The sequence below is a fragment of the Vanellus vanellus genome (genome assembly GCF_965231255.1).
Source record: "Vanellus vanellus genome assembly, chromosome: 2".
NCBI lineage: Eukaryota > Metazoa > Chordata > Aves > Charadriiformes > Charadriidae > Vanellus > Vanellus vanellus.
The window spans coordinates 61,246,656-61,264,485 of NC_138906.1; positions in this window are offsets into that span (position 1 = coordinate 61,246,656).

Genomic DNA, 17,830 nt, shown 5'->3' on the forward strand with positions numbered 1-17,830 from the left:
CATAGGGTTTGGAACTAGATGATCTTTAAAGTTGCTTCCAATCCACATCATTATTTAATTCTGTTATTCTAGTCTGTTATTGATGACCCTAACACTTGACTCATTTGACTTGTTGCCAGCCAAGTTCTGGCACAAGGAGGCTAGAGAATATAAAAGTTGAGAACCACTGACTTAAACCAAAGTTATGCTGTGATTACAGTCCCTTTCCAGAAGCTTAAAACCGCTTGAAAGGTGTCATAGTAACAAAAACTCTTACAAAGCCTGGTGTCTGCCCACAGATGGGGCATCTGCAGTTTAAGAAGAGTCCCACCACGCAACCACCTCACCTTGATAGCCTCATTCTAAGACCCATATCATGTACATGGAATGGACACAGCTCTCTGATTCACAAGACAATCTTTGTGCCAAAGCAGGGGCTTTTTGTTGAAATATCTCAGCAATGTTGACGGCGGCTTCCTCTGACAGCACACTGTATAAATATAACAATAATTTACAAAATAATCTCATAACATCAGCATCTGCATGTGAAGCATTAGAGCAAGATTTGAACCACATAGAGGAAATGAAGGAAATTCAAGAAGTCTGCAAAACTGAGACAACCACAACAACAAAATCTTAGGTTTTATAAAAGAGAAACAGCTCAATTGCAAAACTCAGGCCATTATAAGTCAAGACAAAACAATGCAAGGGAGAATGGGAGAAGAAGAAAAGGTGTAACTCATAATGATTTGCTTATTTATTATTTAAAGTGATGAAGAAATGAAGAGAGTGCAAGAGAGAAATAGATAAAACAACAAAGAAACGAAAGAGGCAGCTCAAAATGATGTCTCTGAAGTAAGCTAATAAAATTTGTTGGGTAAAAGAAAAGCAACCATTGCTGGCTGAGAAACAGAGGTGGCTGAAATAAGCAGGAACACAGAGTAATGGTGAAGATGAAATGCTAGGGAAAAATGAAAGGCATTTTTAGGAGGGTCTTAGTAGACCAAAACCACAGATTGCGCTTACAGAAGTTGAATTGCTCTCTGAAGTCACCCCAAATCAGAATATCTCTAGTATTAAGTATAACAATATCCAATTCCATTAGTTTTCTTTTAGAATTATTCTTTTATTACTGCTCACAGAGCTTGAAAAGGAATTCAGTTAAAAAGAAATGCTCTTCTGTCATTATCAGACAGAATAAAATCTGTTTAATCAGATCCTGTCTGATCTGACGGAATAATAGTCTAATAAGAAAGCAATACATCCTCTACACCTATTTCTGCAGCGGCTAACTCCTCATGAAATAGCTCCTGGGAAAAAGCTCAGCTCACCTCTGTTCCTGCACACCCACACTGCATAAGCCAGTGGGAGCCTGATCAAAGCATCCCGGCTTTTCTGCCAGCAGGTAAAAGGCTGTCAGCCACTGGACTGTCTCCTCATGCCGATGTTTCCCTGAGCTGCTGCCAGCAGAGAAGGGTACAGCTGAAGTGTCATGGAGGCACTTCTTCCCCACCGGTATGCACATACCCCAGAGGTATGTGTATTTTGCTCATACTGGGTTCCAGTAGTCAGACAGTATAAGGTAGATATTGGGACTCTCTGAGTAGTGATAAAGATAGATTGGTGAGTTCAGACGTTAATTCTCCTATTTATCTTAAACGCTTATTTTTGAAAGCGATGGACTGCCTGATGAAAGCAGGCATCTCTTCAAGATGACTGGCTTAAACTGTACAGATATCTTTTGGGTGGCCACAGCAGCAGTGAGTGACTTTGTGACGAAGGGGAAGTTTAAACAGTGGAAAGACAAGGAGAGATAACACCAACCACAGAGTGATTCACTACAGCCAAATGGAAAAAAGATTTTGTAACCTTCTCTAGTCTTTTTTAGAAACGCTCTGTTTAATGTTATGCACTGCTACTCATTTTCAGTGTGTACTTTTCAAATAGTACATTACCTGACATAACTGGTTTGTGGTAACTCCACTGGTATGAGGATTATTCTCAGTTCCAAGTGTTTTTTAGTGGTGTGTTTGTCTGAGTAAGTGCACAGGTGTCTGTGAGCGGTAGCGAGAGGCAATCTGTCCAAAGGCCAACTCAATTCATGGTGAGGAACCTGACAGACCTGGGTGGTCTTTAGGAGGGCCTAAAATGTAGGAAGCCTAGAAACTATCTAGACAAGTTCAAGAATATTCCTTGGAGCCTAGGCTACTGTCAAGGAGGAAGCACATATGAAAGTATGTAATAGGCTTTTTTAGAAGCTGGCAAGTGGTCAGACACATCTGAACATGGTGAAGAAGGAAGGGAAGACAGTGCAGATGAGTAATCCCACTTGAATCCCACTTGAGTCTTTCATGGCACCAATACCAACAAAAAGAATCACGATACCACCAAGTACCACGGTTCTTTTAAACAGATTTGAAAAGTATTGTGTCAAAAAGGCTTCTAATGGTGGTACATTTTGAGTCATCTAACATAAATGATTACAGTATCAAACATAAAAGTGGTTATTGGAAAATGTGTCTGAATGACTTGAGTTAATAATTGCATTGTTATGAAGGCTTCATAATGTGGTGCTCTTCATGCTGTCACAGCTATTGCCTATGCACATACACATTCTGCAAAATAAAACTAGTGTGCCACTTAGAGTGATAAAGCTGAAGACATTTTTTCTCATGACATTACAGGAAAAGCTACTTGATAAAACAGAAGTCAAGTCAAAAGAAAGAAGCGGTTATGCAGCTGGGTTTCCAGTTGCTACAGTGGTTGTGCTCAATCTAGCTACCTTTTTAATGAAAGACCGAGTGCCATCAGGTGCTTGAGAGAAAGAGGGCTGCATGCTGGACTACACATAAATCCAGAAATGTTACACACTACCTGCTGGAGATTTGCTGCAGGACAGCAGATATTTCTTCACCACTAAAATTCCTGTGGTAAGGGGAGAGTTTGTTGCTAGCTTTCCTCACCATCAGTGAATCAAGTTGTGCTTGCACCACTTCTGCGTTACTTCCAGCTGAGTTCATATAGACAGACATTAAATGTTTCAAAACATGTCTGTGAGCTTCTAATTTCCAGCAATATAACCAAACTGCCCACATTTTCCTTAGACGAACTTCATTTGTTTCAGCATCTGGTCAATTCCGTCAATCTTGAGCCAAAGTTGGTTGGCTGTGTTTGTTTTTTTTTTTTTCTTTAGTTGTCTGAACTTACTTCAAAGGAGATGGAAAGTCAGATTCTGACATACCATCATGATATTGGCAGTTTTAGAGCCAGAGACAAGCTGTGTTCCTGTTAGAGATCTAGTGCAGCCTTCTGTTTCTGATTGAGTTTGACCCCTGCAACAGCACATTGCATTTATTGTGTGAGGTGAGCCCACACCCGAGAAGCTCGTAGCACGCTCAGTATCTTCCACAGCACAGACCCTACAGCACAGAAGGCCTTGCAATGTTTTCTCTGCTGCTGTCACCAGCCATGTCTGACAGAACTGTGAGGACATCTTGCTTCTTCCAGTCTCAGGGGGTCAATATTAACCAACAGCCTTGATAGTCTCTGCACGCCTTGCACTCACCGCTGCCTGTTGTTCCAACACACAACCACCTGGGACTGTTGTAAGTCATATTTTGATTGGCACATGAAGAGATTACAATATGAAACACTATTAGTCCAAAGCAAGAGGTTCACCTACAGATGGCCCCAAAACTCTTCTAAAAAAACCCACTTTATGTGTGCTTTTGGAGCTGGTTGTTGATGTGGTCTGCTCATGTAGTCTACACCAGTTCAGGATGTTCAAGAATGCTGCCTGGGATGTGCAGCAGTGCTACACATCATGAACAGCATCACTTCTTTCGCTGGCCGCAAGTAGGTCCATAGTCTGCTGGCCACTATATAAGGAAGAAAAGAAACTAAAGCCAAAGACTGATAGGGTTGCTGCGTGAAACTCCAGGGTTTCCGTTCCCAGTGAGAATTTTCTGGCAGGTATTTGATTTCCATGTAACTCTCAGAAAGTTCTGAAATCATTCTTTCGCCACAATGAAAACTGGGATTTTGTTCTTGCCAATAAACTACAGCAGTGTCTTGGGAGTCAGTGAGATAAGCGCTTTTAATACTTTCTGCCATTTACTCATTGCTGACACCAGCACACTTACAAGGAACTTACTTCCATCCTGATGTAGAGGTCATGATATCCAGACCACCCAGCTTGCACCTGTGTTTTAGACATAGTTAAACAGTCTTATAAAATGTCTGTCTTTCCTGAACAATCAGTAGGGAGAGGTATGTGCATTGGAACACCATGGGTAAACTTCTCCACCTCAGAACAGGTATTAGCAAAGTAACTTACTGGCATATTACTCAGCTTGGAGAAGAGAAGGCTTCAGGGGGACCTTATTGCGGCCTTCCAGTACCTAAAGGGGCTATACAGGAGAGCTGAGGAAGGACTTTTTACAAAGGCATGAAGTGATAGGATAAAGGGGAATGGCTTCAAACTGGAAGAGGGGAGATTTAGATTAGATATTAGGAAGAAATTTTTCACTTTGAGGGTGGTGAGGCACTGGCATAGGTTGCCCAGAGAAATTGTGGAAGCTCCATCCCTGGAGGTGTTCAAGGCCAGGCTGGATGGGGCTTTGAGCAACCTGGTCTAGTGGGAGGTGGCCCTGCCCATGGCAGGGGGGTTGGAACTCAATGATCTTCAAGGTCCCTTCCAACCCAAACCATTCTATGATTCTATGATATTCTGCCTTACTTCTTTCAAGACATAGGTATCCCACCAACTTCACATGTAGAGGATCTCTACTGGTTCCTGACATTTTGATGGACAGGAAGATGAGCTCTAAGCATTAGAAAGGAAAAATTAAGAGCATTAGAGCAGGACACGGATCGTTACTGGTCCCTTCTTCCCATTGCTGGAACAGCACACTCATGCAGCGAGAACTGCTCAGGCTCTGGTTCATACTGAGGCAGTGCTGAGCTATGCAAGGCAGAACAGAGTGCTACTAGCACTGCACGTAAGTCAGTAATCCATGCCTAATAATATTAGTTTTCCTCAATATAATTTAGAATCAAACTACTACCGTAATGTTCGTACACAACAGAAGAGAGTTTGGCAAGAGAAGAGAGGATGTTTTCTACAGCTCTAATGGATGGGGACAAGTGATGTTAATCCTGTAAAGAAGTCCGCACCATTAATTCCATTGAGTGTCCTGAAGATTGTTTTTTATGTGCATTTCCATGATGCCCACTGATTTATCTGAGGACATGCAGTAGCATACTCCATTTAAGAGTAATGAATCACAGTGACAGGATGTTCTTATGGCATTGTGGTGTGGCACAATTACACACTAGTTCAGAGGTTAATGAGTTCTTTCCTCTGAAACCTTGCACAGGTTTCAAGAGGCATACCTAGAGCAACCAACACAGTTATTTAATGATTGCAAAACTGGGTCCTTGCGTCATTGTCAGGTCTATTTGAGATATTCCTCCAGTGCCTCTTCTAAATCTGTGTAGAAAGTGTTTCTCAGGTTACCAGATGGATTAATGGCATATTTGGACTGCTTGAAGTCTTACCATATCTTTTTAATATGCATTCACATAATTATTTTTCTGATTACCTAGCATCCATCTCATTTAACTCTCTGAAAGTGTATTTTCTTGGTTCTGCTAGCTGGTTAAAAACTCATATTCCCATTGCTCTCCTTCACAGGAAAAAGTACCCAACCATGTTCCACTGGCCACCCGGCAGCACCTTGTGGAATGCTCCTACTGCAAGGACATTATTCACCAGAAAAAAATAAGGCTGGGGTTTACCCTTAGCAGCAAGGATTGGTGGATATTCTCTTCTGGTTTGGCAGGAGAAGGAAGAGTTGATGATTCAAAATTGCTGGATTTAAGTTTTGTGTAGATTTTATAGGTGAGAAGCCCTGCAGACTCTCTTCTAACTTATAAACTCACCAGAAAACACCAAGCTCTAGCTTACTTAGCTGAGTGCTACAAAGCGTTTCTAAAGTCCAAGGATCATGGCTTTACACCCTAGTGACTGGCAGAACCTGCACATATTAGATGATATAAGGGAAATATTTTGCTCACCTGATCTCCATCCATGCTTGGCTCTAACAACCAGACTGATAGGTCACCCCTCTGACACTCCCAGATCAAGCACGCGAGCTTTCTGCGCTCCCCATTACACATATTATTGTAAAGTGCTTAACTGATCTAATTTCCAGTGCTTTACAAATTAGTTTTCATGGCCTCATTAGACTTTTTTTGTATTCTTTTGGAAATTTTTACAGTAAGTGAGCCACACTGGGCAGTACAATGCTGATAAATTGGCAGGGAATGGTCTGAGTTACCCAAGCCCTTTGAAAGGAGCTATGCAGAATTCATAACTGGTATTAATCATGTAACAGTGAAGCTGGTGGAGAGATGTAATTTAGTCTCAGGTTCTCCGATATTAATCACTAATCACAACACACAGCAAGTTGCATAGCAGGTAGAGGCATGATATGCTTGAAACTGCTCTGCTACTGACATTACTATATTTAAAACTAAAAGCAAACACCAAAACCAAAGAGAATCTGAGGTGAGTTGTAATCAAGCTGCTTCATGTTTCAGTGGTGAGTTGTAATTGAGCTGCTTCGTTGAGCTCCTTCAAGAACCTATCTCTTCCCTGCTTCATCTCTCCTTCAAACTGATAAGTTAATCAGCTCGAAATGTACACAGCGAATTGTCATGTCTGAATCAGTCTTTCTGTCTTTCCTTACAGAAAGTTAGTCTTCCATTCGTAATTTTAGATTAGTAAGTGAAATGTTTCGAGTAGTAATCTTCACTTTACATAATCCTCTCCTTTATATACTTTTGCTTTCAATTGGGAGCAAATACTAAGCTGATCATGCATAAGATACATACATAAATGCCAACTAACTTGGCTGTTTTCTTCATCCGCTTTTTGGTATTGCTGCAATAGATGAAGTTTAAGTGCATCTGTGCTGACACTTATCCTATTAAAGCTCTGAGAATGCACATCAGTGCTACTGCAATATTATCATTCTTTACATTTTTCCCTTCTGGCTGAACAGACAATATGACTGATGACAGAAAGCCTGGTTATGCAGAAAGTAGTTACTAGTAACAGAAGCATTGCAGTGAGTCATGGATAAAGATTTGAATGAAAACCAGAACTTCTAGTTAAAAACAGTTTATAGATTTTTTTTTTAAAAAAAAAAAGCAAATGCTCCTTTCAGTTATAACTTATTCTATGACTTGAAACAAAACTTCAGAAGACAAGAAGTATGCATAGTACCCAGCTTGAAATCCAGTCAGGTGGCATGGTTTTTAGAACCTGAAAGATATGAAAGGGTGATAAAAAAACAATCCAAATTCAAAAGAGAAAGAGAATAAAAAAGTGAGAATAGCAAAATTTAACATACACAGACTGAAAAAAAAAAAAAAGGCAGAAAGGGAGAAGAAATGTTTCCCCCACAAAACCAAAAGACTCTGCCACTCTGGCATCTTTTTAAACACCATTTGAAAATAAGGTTCTTCTGTGCCAGAAAAGGGATGTGTGAGAAATGTATGGGTTTACGTGGTAGCCACACTTCTTTATTTTATTTTGGCTTTATAGTTTTTCTTGAGATTACTGTGTTATCATCTGAAAGATAAATACACAGATTCCTCTAGGGGGGAAAAAAAAGAAGTATGAATTTCCTCAAGTCTTGCTATTAAGACTATTCCTTTTTGACCTGAGGTGTCTTTTGTTTATGGGGTGATTTCGGTCTTGCCGTAGAAGGCAGTGACATCCACGAAATACGTATCAAGCCGCTGTTGCGTTATCACACACGACCAGTAAGTTTGTGAGAACTACCCATTGCCAGTTCCTAGAGCCTGCGAGGACAGCCTCTCCCAATGCAGTTAATGCCACCTGCTGGCTTTCTGGTGCCAGTACAGGTTTCCAAGCTGCGCTCAGCTCTGGGGAACAGACTCAGCTCTCAGGACATGCCATGCAGTTCAATAAATTCAGAAGTTAAGATTTGGATAAAACAGCTCCAAAGAAACATTACTTTAACAGAAAATTTACCAATTCTAGCAATATTCAGCCTGGCAGTAAAGATCAACCCCATGGTGTAGTGGCAACTTGTAGGCAGGCTGGTTTTGCACCAAACCACTCTAACCAGTTGTATAAGTTTTGTCTTAAATGTGCTAGTACAAAATTCCTGCTCTCATAGGAAAATATGAGTATGGCAGAAGGAAGCATCCCAGAGCACAGAAATCTGAGAGAAAGTCCCATTAAGGAGATTATTCCAAAGTTCATAGGATCATAGAATGGTTTAGGTTTGAAGAGACCTTGAAGGTCATTGAGTTCCAACCCCCTGCCATAGGCAGGGACACCTCCCACTAGACCAGGTTGCTCAAAGCCCCATCCAGCCTGGCCTTGAACACCTCCAGGGATGGAGCTTCCACAATTTCTCTGGGCAACCCATGTCAGTGCCTCACCACCCTCAAAGTGAAAAAATTCTTCCTCATATCTAATCTAAATCTACCTTTTTTCCAGTTTGAAACCATTCCCCCTCATCCTATCACTACATGCCCTTGTGCAAAGTCCTTCCCCAGCTCTCCTGTATAGCCCCTTTAGGTACTGGAAGGCTGCAATTATATGTTAATTATATGCCAAGTAAAAAAGTTTTTAACAAAAATGCCTGAGGTGTATCTGAGGAATCCACCTAGATGACGCAAACTAAAAAACTAAGCCAGTTTATTCCTTCCTTTTTCCAGCTGGTTCTTATTTAAGGACAAAACAGCTCTAAAGAAAGAATCTGAGTGACTGCAGGAAGGGAGAAGCAGTGATAACGGCACTGCTGCTCGGCTCTTTATATGATATCACATGTCTATCACTTCAGAACAGTAGGAGAAAGTCAGTGTGAAGTTTTTGTACAAACTCATTACTGTTCTGTCAGCTGTCACCATTTCCTCACTCCACTCCTCCGCCATTCATATTTCTCTTCAGGATCCAATTCTGCTAAGGTACTAACACAATTTACAAACATCTCAGGATAGACTCTATCAATTTTTTAAAACTTCTGAAATGATTCATAACCACAAGACTTTGGTATTAATCACTGTTTCCTACTTTAACAGCAACAACAAAAAAAGGAGTACAAGACTGGGCAGGGTGAATTGGGGAAGCAATAGGTGAAATATTTTATCTTATGATTTCTTTAAAAAGTATTATATTTTTATTTAGACATTTTCAACATTCTGGATAGCCTACATAGAAGAAATCTCCTCACCTTCCTCTGCATGGAAGAAGAACCCACAAAGCCAGGGTGCCTGATGCTGGGCATGGACTCACCAGACTGTCGGGCACCATTTTAGTCAGATAGTGGTGGAAAGTTCACCAGTGACTTGCTGTTCTTGTCAAGGATTTGTGTTGAGATGTTCATGGGAGCCCTACATTAACTCATTTTCACAAATCAATTTTTTCCGAAGGAGAGACGCTTCATTCAATGAATATCACACAAGTAGGCTTTGAATAGCAAGGAGAGAAGCAGGTAAGAGGAACAGCAACAGTTTTGTTTCTTCTTTGCCACACCCAGGCTTGTGCCTCCACTATCACATAATTTTGAAGTGCACCAGCCATATTCCACTCATGGGTACTGGTTTAAAGGACCAGAAGCTCCCTCAAGACCACTGCTCTAGCATGCAGAAGTGGCTCAGGATCTGATAGAGCCTATCTGACTGCACTCCCATGCATGGCCAAAATCAGCAATTACTTCAATTTTGGCACAAGAGGGGCTTTTTGACATAATACAGTACTTAAAAACTCACCACATCGGATCTCATGGACCATCAGGTAAACTTTCCTGCTTGTATAGTGGCACCTTTTGGGTGTACAACTTATTGTTAAATCTGAGAGTTTAAAGTATGAGAACATGTATACAGTGTGAGTGTAAACATGAAGCCTCCCAGCATGAAACAAGGATGATCACACAGAACGAAGAGAAGCAATTGGTAGTTGAAAACACAAAGATACTGAAATGTCTGAAGCCTGTCAAGTATCAGTCCATGTAAAACATACTTGGTAAAGCACTCTCGTTCTTGCTATGCAATGGAAGCTGATCATCTTTTGCAGGATCTTCAAGAGATCCCTAACTCAAAGGTAATTATTGTTTTACCCCAGATTCTAGATGACAAATCAGTCTTACTACTGTTGAGCTGGTACAGTGCCCTTACAAAAACCACGGTGAGAAGCAGAGTATGGCGCAGTAATGGGGTCTGCTTCAGTGCTGTACTCCATTACAGCTGAGAAGCAATTCTCAGAGTTGCAAGACCACCGTGAAAACAGTGTTCAAATAGTGAATAAAATCTCAGATTGGCTTGAAAGTATTTTGAGGAGCTGGAGCAGGTCTGAATATATACCAGAGACAAAAATTTACCATTTAAAGGATAAGAATATCAAGCAACGCATCTCTAACTCTATATATCTCTAACTCTTTACATCTCTTCATATCTCTAACGTAACTCTTTGCTTAGCTCATCAACTGCTTAATCAGTCTGATGCTTGTGTAACACTTCTAGGATTTCTACATGACATTTCAGCACCAAGGAAAAAAGATGTTTTCGAAGCATGCCTTTGTAGCATTTTAATGGTGATACAGCTGAACTTTGTGATGAACTTGGGGTGCTAATAAAGCACCACCCCTATAAAGCTGCCCTTGAAAGACACCTTTGAACCTTGGAAATGGACCTATGATTCACGCATTGCACAGCTGAATTGCTGCACGGTGCTCCAGGCATCTGCAGCAGTTCTGGCAGCTGTTATGGCAGCAGATAATCAAAATATATCTACCTTCATGCTAAGATATAACAGTCTCATTTAATTGGTTTAATTGCTTCATCTGTTGAAAACGACATTGATGAAAATCTCAATTATCCAAAAATGATTGATAGATTCAATACAGAGATAGCTTGCAAGTGGCACTAAACATAATGAGCCTAATGGATTGCAAATGGTTCTATTTCATTTATATAATAGGTTGTTCAAGATAATGACTTTTGACATATGATATACATATAGTTCAAAATGTGAACACGTTTTCCAGGATGTTTAAAAGTGTATGCATATTGACCCTATATGAAATTACAGATGATTTCTTTTCAGAATTTGTCAGCATTTGTTGGCAAGTTTATCCTTTTTGTCTGCAAGACACAATGTTGTAGCACCTATTTTAAAGTCTCTAAATCATTTCAAAGAACACAGTCGTGAAATCTGCAGGATAAATGATTTAACTAAAGCAATACTTTGTACTTCAATTCTAGTAATGGACAAGGTGGGGGGAATTGAAGTTAGCAATCATCAGCAGAAAGGAAGTCCAGGAATGTGACATAACTGAAAAATGTAGAAAATTCAAGGCTGATTTTCTGAATTAATTTCAAATGTTGAAAAAAAATTTGGCATCCTTCCTGTAAGTTTACATCTGACTGTGTACACATTTATGCAAACTTCATTTGCAGCCTTCCTTCGTATTAATATTGGGAACACTACATTTGTATTATGCTACACCTATCACAACATATCTTCACTCATTTTTAACCACAGATATGCTGCTTGCCAGTGAAACAAATTAATCTGCCTTTTTTTTTTTTTAATGTGCAATACAGGGCTTGCATCATTATCAATAGATATGAGAATCCAGTGTTGGGAGTCTCCAGGTCCCCCCAAATTAAGCTGTAGTAGTATCTGTTGGGAAAGTTAATCAAAAGCAGGTCAAAGATGCTCATGGTGTAGCTGTCGATGCCACAAAAATTTACGTTCCCTGTGTATGCAGAGTAAGATAAAAAAGAAGCGACATGAAAAAGTGGTGAATAACCCCTCCTCTACTAAATCTTTTGAGTCTCATACACAAAACAATTTAGTAAAAGTATGCAACTTTCCATGAAAAACCAGAATTTGCCTCTTCTGGTATGAAAGCAAAGTGCCCAAGTATTCACTGGGCACCAGTGAGCATTTATTCATTTTTCGTAACTTTTCTTAATTTCATCTGTTGAGGTTCTTGGATTTCTCCAGACTTTAACACAAATATTCATAGGAAGAGAAGCAGTTTTGTAAATAGGCCCAGTCCTGAGTGTTATTCATGTTAAAGAGGATGACGTGTACATCTTTCATTTACGCAAGAATAAGACACATATTAGATAGGTAGTACCCCATATTCTCATGAATTTTGGTCATAGTTAAAACTGGCATTCATGTTTTGCAGTGAGAACTTTATTTCAAATAAATTAGTCAGTACTTTCAAGATATCATTTGGGATTCACTTCCTTTCCTCAGCAGCTATGCACGGATTGAAAATATGTATTGTTATATATTGCTCTTTATTAGCAATTCTAGAGTCAGAAACAACTAACCAACAAGAAAGCACAGAACAAATAGTTACCACAAAGCCTTTCTTCCAAAATAAATTGAATAAAGATAACTTTCTTAATTCACCTACTGGGAGTTTCAACGTTTGCAATATTCAACTCTATATATTTTTTGAAGAGAACCCATTATTTATAAGGAACTTTAAAACCAAAAGCACACAGCAAGTTTACCTCGGGAATGTCTCAAAAGACCATTCAACAATTGCAAGAATCGGCTATGCATTATTTTTTCCACAGCTTACTGTCCAAAGTGTCAGCTTTTACCTTAATTTCTGTGTTTGCAAACTCAACAAAAATGTCTCCATTTGGAAAAAAAAAATCCACAATGGCACTTTTTTTAAAAGTAAGGAAAATATTGAAATAGAAGCATACTTTTATGTGATTTTGAAAAACAAATACCTTAGCCAAGGCATGAAGTAAATTACAAACTAAAAATATAATGTACCCTTGAGTTGTTTGAGTATATAAACCACGTACATTTTAAAAATTCATCCAAACAAACAAACAAACCATTTATAACAAATAGTCCTAATCAATTTAAGATGATGGAAAGCAGACCTCAAGACAAGAAATGAGTACTTCCGTTGTAATCTGTCCTCTCTCTACTCATCCTTTTGTGGTTAAGAAGAGGAACAAATGACGTCCTTTAGATTGTTTTGAACAGCCAGATGAATCATCAGATTCTTTTTCAAGACATTTAGTTGATGCAGTAAGTAAGCCTCCACCAGGCATGAAGAAAGTTAGTGCCTAAAGCAACCTGAAACCCATCAGTGACTTCTACAGATGGTGCACCCTAACAGTGATTGTCAGATTTTTATACAACACTGCAAAACCCGCTCAGAGCCCTTATTTTTTTCAATGAAAACTACACAATTAACATATGCTAATTAATAGTAAATTCATAGAATCATAGAATGGTTTAGGTTGGAAGTGACCTTAAAGATCATCTAGTTCCAACCCTTTTGCCATCGGCAGGGACTCCTTCCACTCGACCAGGTTGTCTGAAAGCCCCATCCAACCGGGCCTTGAACGTTTCCAGGGATGGGACCTCCACAACTTCCCTGTGCAACCTGTTCCAGTGCCTCACCACCCTCAGAGTGAAAAATTTCTTCCTAAATCTATTCTAAATGTCCCCTCTTCCAGTTTGAAGCCATTGCCCCTTGTCCTATCACTACGTGCCCTTGCAAAAACTCCCTCTCCAGCTTTCTTGTAGGCAAGAAAATTTCTAATTAACAACTAAGAACTACAAAACCAGCTACAGAACTACAGCTTAGAAAGAATTAATATTTTCATGAAATGCAGAGGAATTCATATTTCCTAAACGCTGTTTCAAATTTCTACAGAAATGGGTTGGGGAGGGGGGGCGGGGGGGCGTTGTGCCTGTTGATTAGATAAGCGGCTCTGCTGCAGTTGCTAAGGTCTCTATTGAATGACAGTGCTGTTAAGATATATTTCTTGCATTCTGGTGAATCAGACAGTGAGTGACTGGTTTGGAGTTTCCTCCTGCTTCTGGTTATGGATGGAAGTAAAAGACTGACATTATCCCAAGCTCTACATTTACTTTGTGCATCCTGTCTTATGGACCTTTCAGAAGCCAAGATTTCTCCCTGAACAGGATTCAGGGAATACATAAAACTTTCTGATATCATGTCAAAATCCAGCTGACTGACAGAAAAAAATGATGAAATTGCTGGTTACCAGATGAATGTGGACCCAGAAAAGTGGGGGGAGAGGGAAGAAGAGGCAAAAACTTCTGGGCAAGCAATAGTGTTCCAGGAATAGTTTTTCTTTCACTCACTGAAACTTTCATGCCTAAATCTAGCTGCTTAACTTTCTTCCTTGCCTTTTGAAACTGAATGCAGGTGAAGGTGACTTGTGCAGTGAGTTGTCTGACTGTTCCACCAGCTACGAGGGAAGAAAATGATCTCACTGATCCGTGGTAGGTGGCTTATTTTTCTCATGGCAGATGCAGTTTCCAGTATCTTGCAGATCATTCTGTTATGTGCTTTTGTGCCATGTGGTAATGGGTTTGTTGAGTAAATTTTCAATGTAATGGGTTTGGTGTTTTTTTTAACTAGTAAAATAAATCATTTTGCTTTTGGATTGGCAAAAGTGAGCAAGCTTAGCTGCTCCTGCCAGTAACTCCACACTGACCTCCACATGTGGGGTGGGCTTTGGTGCCCTGTGCAAAGATTTGGCACCAACCACTGCATGCCAAAGCATCACCTTTTGGTAGCCCATCCTGGTGGAAAACAGTGTTGTGATAACTTGATGGGCTCTTGCTACCCCTGGCTCTTTTTGGTCAGTGTGCAACCTGTTAGTGGATGATTCCGGTAGACCACATCACAGTGGAGGTTATCACTCCAGACCTCAGAGGGCAGGTTCAGACCACAGTGTCAAGGCTGACCAGTCTTTTGCTCATTGTAGCCATTCCAACAGGGCAGTGTAATTCCTGTTTCTTTTTGGTGCTCTCTGCAAGGAGTCTGTCAAATGGGAACTGCAAACCTCAGGGGCTATCAGGGACGATTCATGCACACCATCAGCAGCTACAGTAACCATTCTGCTGCTGCCAAAGTAAAACACTCTCCAAAGGCTGAAATGGCATCCTCCTCTCACCCACAGACATCTGTTTGTAAGAGTTCTGAGAGTCATTTAATAGCAGATGCTGCTTACCCACTATGATTCTGTGCCACATGGTCATTTGGCAGAAAGCACAAACCATGTGCTACTTTAGATCATAGTGTGCAGATATCCAGGGTCTCAGAGGAATACACACTTGGGCAAATAATGAGTATGACTGAATATAGGTATATCATTTAGGGAATTAGAGAATTCTGTGCTAGGAATGCTTAGAAGATTGACAAATGGGACCAGTTTTAAACTTCGCTCTTATTCCAAGCTTAGACTGTACGCCATAACATGGGACATTTGGTACCTAACTCTGGTTCACACAGTGAGTTTTCATAACGCTTTGGTAACAAACCTAACAGACCAGGACTGGAGCCTTGTGCGGTTAGCATAAGGCACGCTAACACCTGCTTCTAGTGATTGCAGTAGGAATTTTTACTGGGCCACTCAGTACAGAAATGCTTATATATTATTACTAATTATGTTATATTGGTTTGCCTATATTTGAGTTCAAAACAATCTATTGTTAACTAAATCCCACTTTATGTGATTTTACTTTTATGGGTGCAGCAGTTCACTACTTTGGCTATATAACAGTGAAGTGATAAGCTCTGAGGCACAGGTTGGACAATACTTTGTGTAGCATCACCACCCTTCTAGCAAAATTACAGTGGAGAACTTGAGACCTCCAACACCTGGATAGCCACCCCAGCCCACTGGCCTCCCAAGACCTAATGGCAGCAAAGTAAATGAGGCCGTGGATTCAACAAATGGACCACTCAGTGGATAAAGAACTGGCTAGATGGCCGCACTCGGAGAGTTGCAGTCAATGGCTTGATGTCCAAGTGGAGAGCAGTGACGAGTGGCGTTCCTCAGGGGTCAGTACTGGGGCCTGTACTGTTTAACATCTTTGTCGGTGACATTGACAGTGGGGTCGAGTGCACTCTCAGCAAGTTTGCTGATGATACCAAGCTGTTTGGTGAGGTAGACATGCTGGAGGGGAGGGATGCCATCCAGAGGGACCTGGACAGGCTGGAGAGGTGGGCAGTTCCACAAGGCCAATTGCAAGGTCTTACATCTGGGTTGGGGCAATCCCAAGCGCAAATACAGGCTCGGCGGGGAATGGTCGGAGAGCAGCCCTGAGCAGAAGGACCTGGGTGTGCTGATTGACGAGAAGCTCAACATGAGGCAGCAATGTGCGATTGCAGCCCAGAAGGCCAACCGTATCCTGGGCTGCATCAAAAGAAGCGTGGCCAGCAAGTCAAAAGAACTGATTCTGCCCCTCTACTCCACTCTCGTGAGACTCCACCTGGAGTACTGCATCCAGCTCTGGAGTCCCCAACATAAGAAGGACATGGACCTGCTGGAGCGTGTCCAGAGGAGAGCCACGAGGATGATCTGAGGGCTGGAGCACCTCTCCTATGAGGAGAGGCTGAAAGAGTTAGGGCTGTTCAGCCTGGAGAAGAGAAGGGTCTGGGGAGATCTTATTGTGGCCTCCCAGTACCTAGAGGGGGCCTACAGGAGAGCTGGGGAAGGACTTTTTACTAGGGCATGTAGTGATAGGACAAGGGGGAATGGCTTTAAACTAGAAGAGGGCAGGTTCAGATTGAACATTAGGAAGAAGTTTTTCACTTTGAGGGTGGTAAGGCACTGGAACAGGTTGCCCAGAGAAGTTTTTGAGGCCCCATCCCTGGAGGTGTTCAAGGCCAGGCTGGGAGTGGCCTTGGGCAACCTGGTCTAGTGGGAGGTGTCCCTGCCTATGGCAGGAGGGTTGGAACTCAATGATCTTCAAGATCCTTTCCAACCTAAACCATTCTATGATTCTATGATCTGGTGCACTTGGTTCAACGCTAGGGTTAGTTCACCACAGCACTCAAGTAAATCACTGCACAAAATCATCAAAGCCTTGCAGCCATCCTGCTTACATATTTGAAAATTATTAAATTTGTCTTTCACCCTTGGCAGACCTTGTATATACAGCCTTTCTCAATGTGAAGACCTTTACCTGCAACCCTCTACCTGTGAACCATTCTCAAGCGCCACACATGACAGATGTGCATTCCCTAGGCAACCAGGTTTGTCTCTACAAATGAAGCCAGGCTGTATTCCTTATTTTGTTATGTCTTGTTCTGCTTATACCTTTCTCTCTGTGTCACCAAGGATGTGGTAGGTGCGAGAGTGTGGCAGACCCCTGGAAGCCCCACATGCGAAGGAAGAAGGGACAGGCCATGGAAGTTACTGCCTCTGGGGTAGCATGTACCCACACACAGTCTATGTGCCTGCCAAAGTCAATCTCAGCTGGCAGCTGTAACAATTTTATCATGCTTGCCACCCTGGTGCCAAACATGATAGGGAGCGGAGGTCCCAGTGGGGACCATGTCTGGTTGCCTGCAGGCAAGTTCTGGCTGATGTTATTTTATCTACTGCTGTTGCTATAGGAGACTCTCAGTTGAAGAGGAACTGCTGCCCTGCTTCCACCCTCCCATCTGCTACGGCACATTCCCTGCCTCTGCATGTATTGGCTCACGTCTACAGGCGTCTGTCCCTAAACCTCCTCAGTACTCGGCCCCACTCTCCCATGAGAAAAATTAAAGCATAAACCTCATTTTTCCTTTTTCAGAGGAAACCTCAGGCCAGATCCTATTGCTGAGCAGGATGGTCTGAGCAGGATGTCAGCATGTGAGAGAAGCCCCCCTCACCTGGGTTGTTCTTGGACCTTGGCATGATGCTTCTGGAGAATGGCACACTGCCGAAAGGGGAGCTGGAGACTGCATACTTGGGATCCTCTCCTCCCAACCCAGGCCTCTGACCTGAAGAC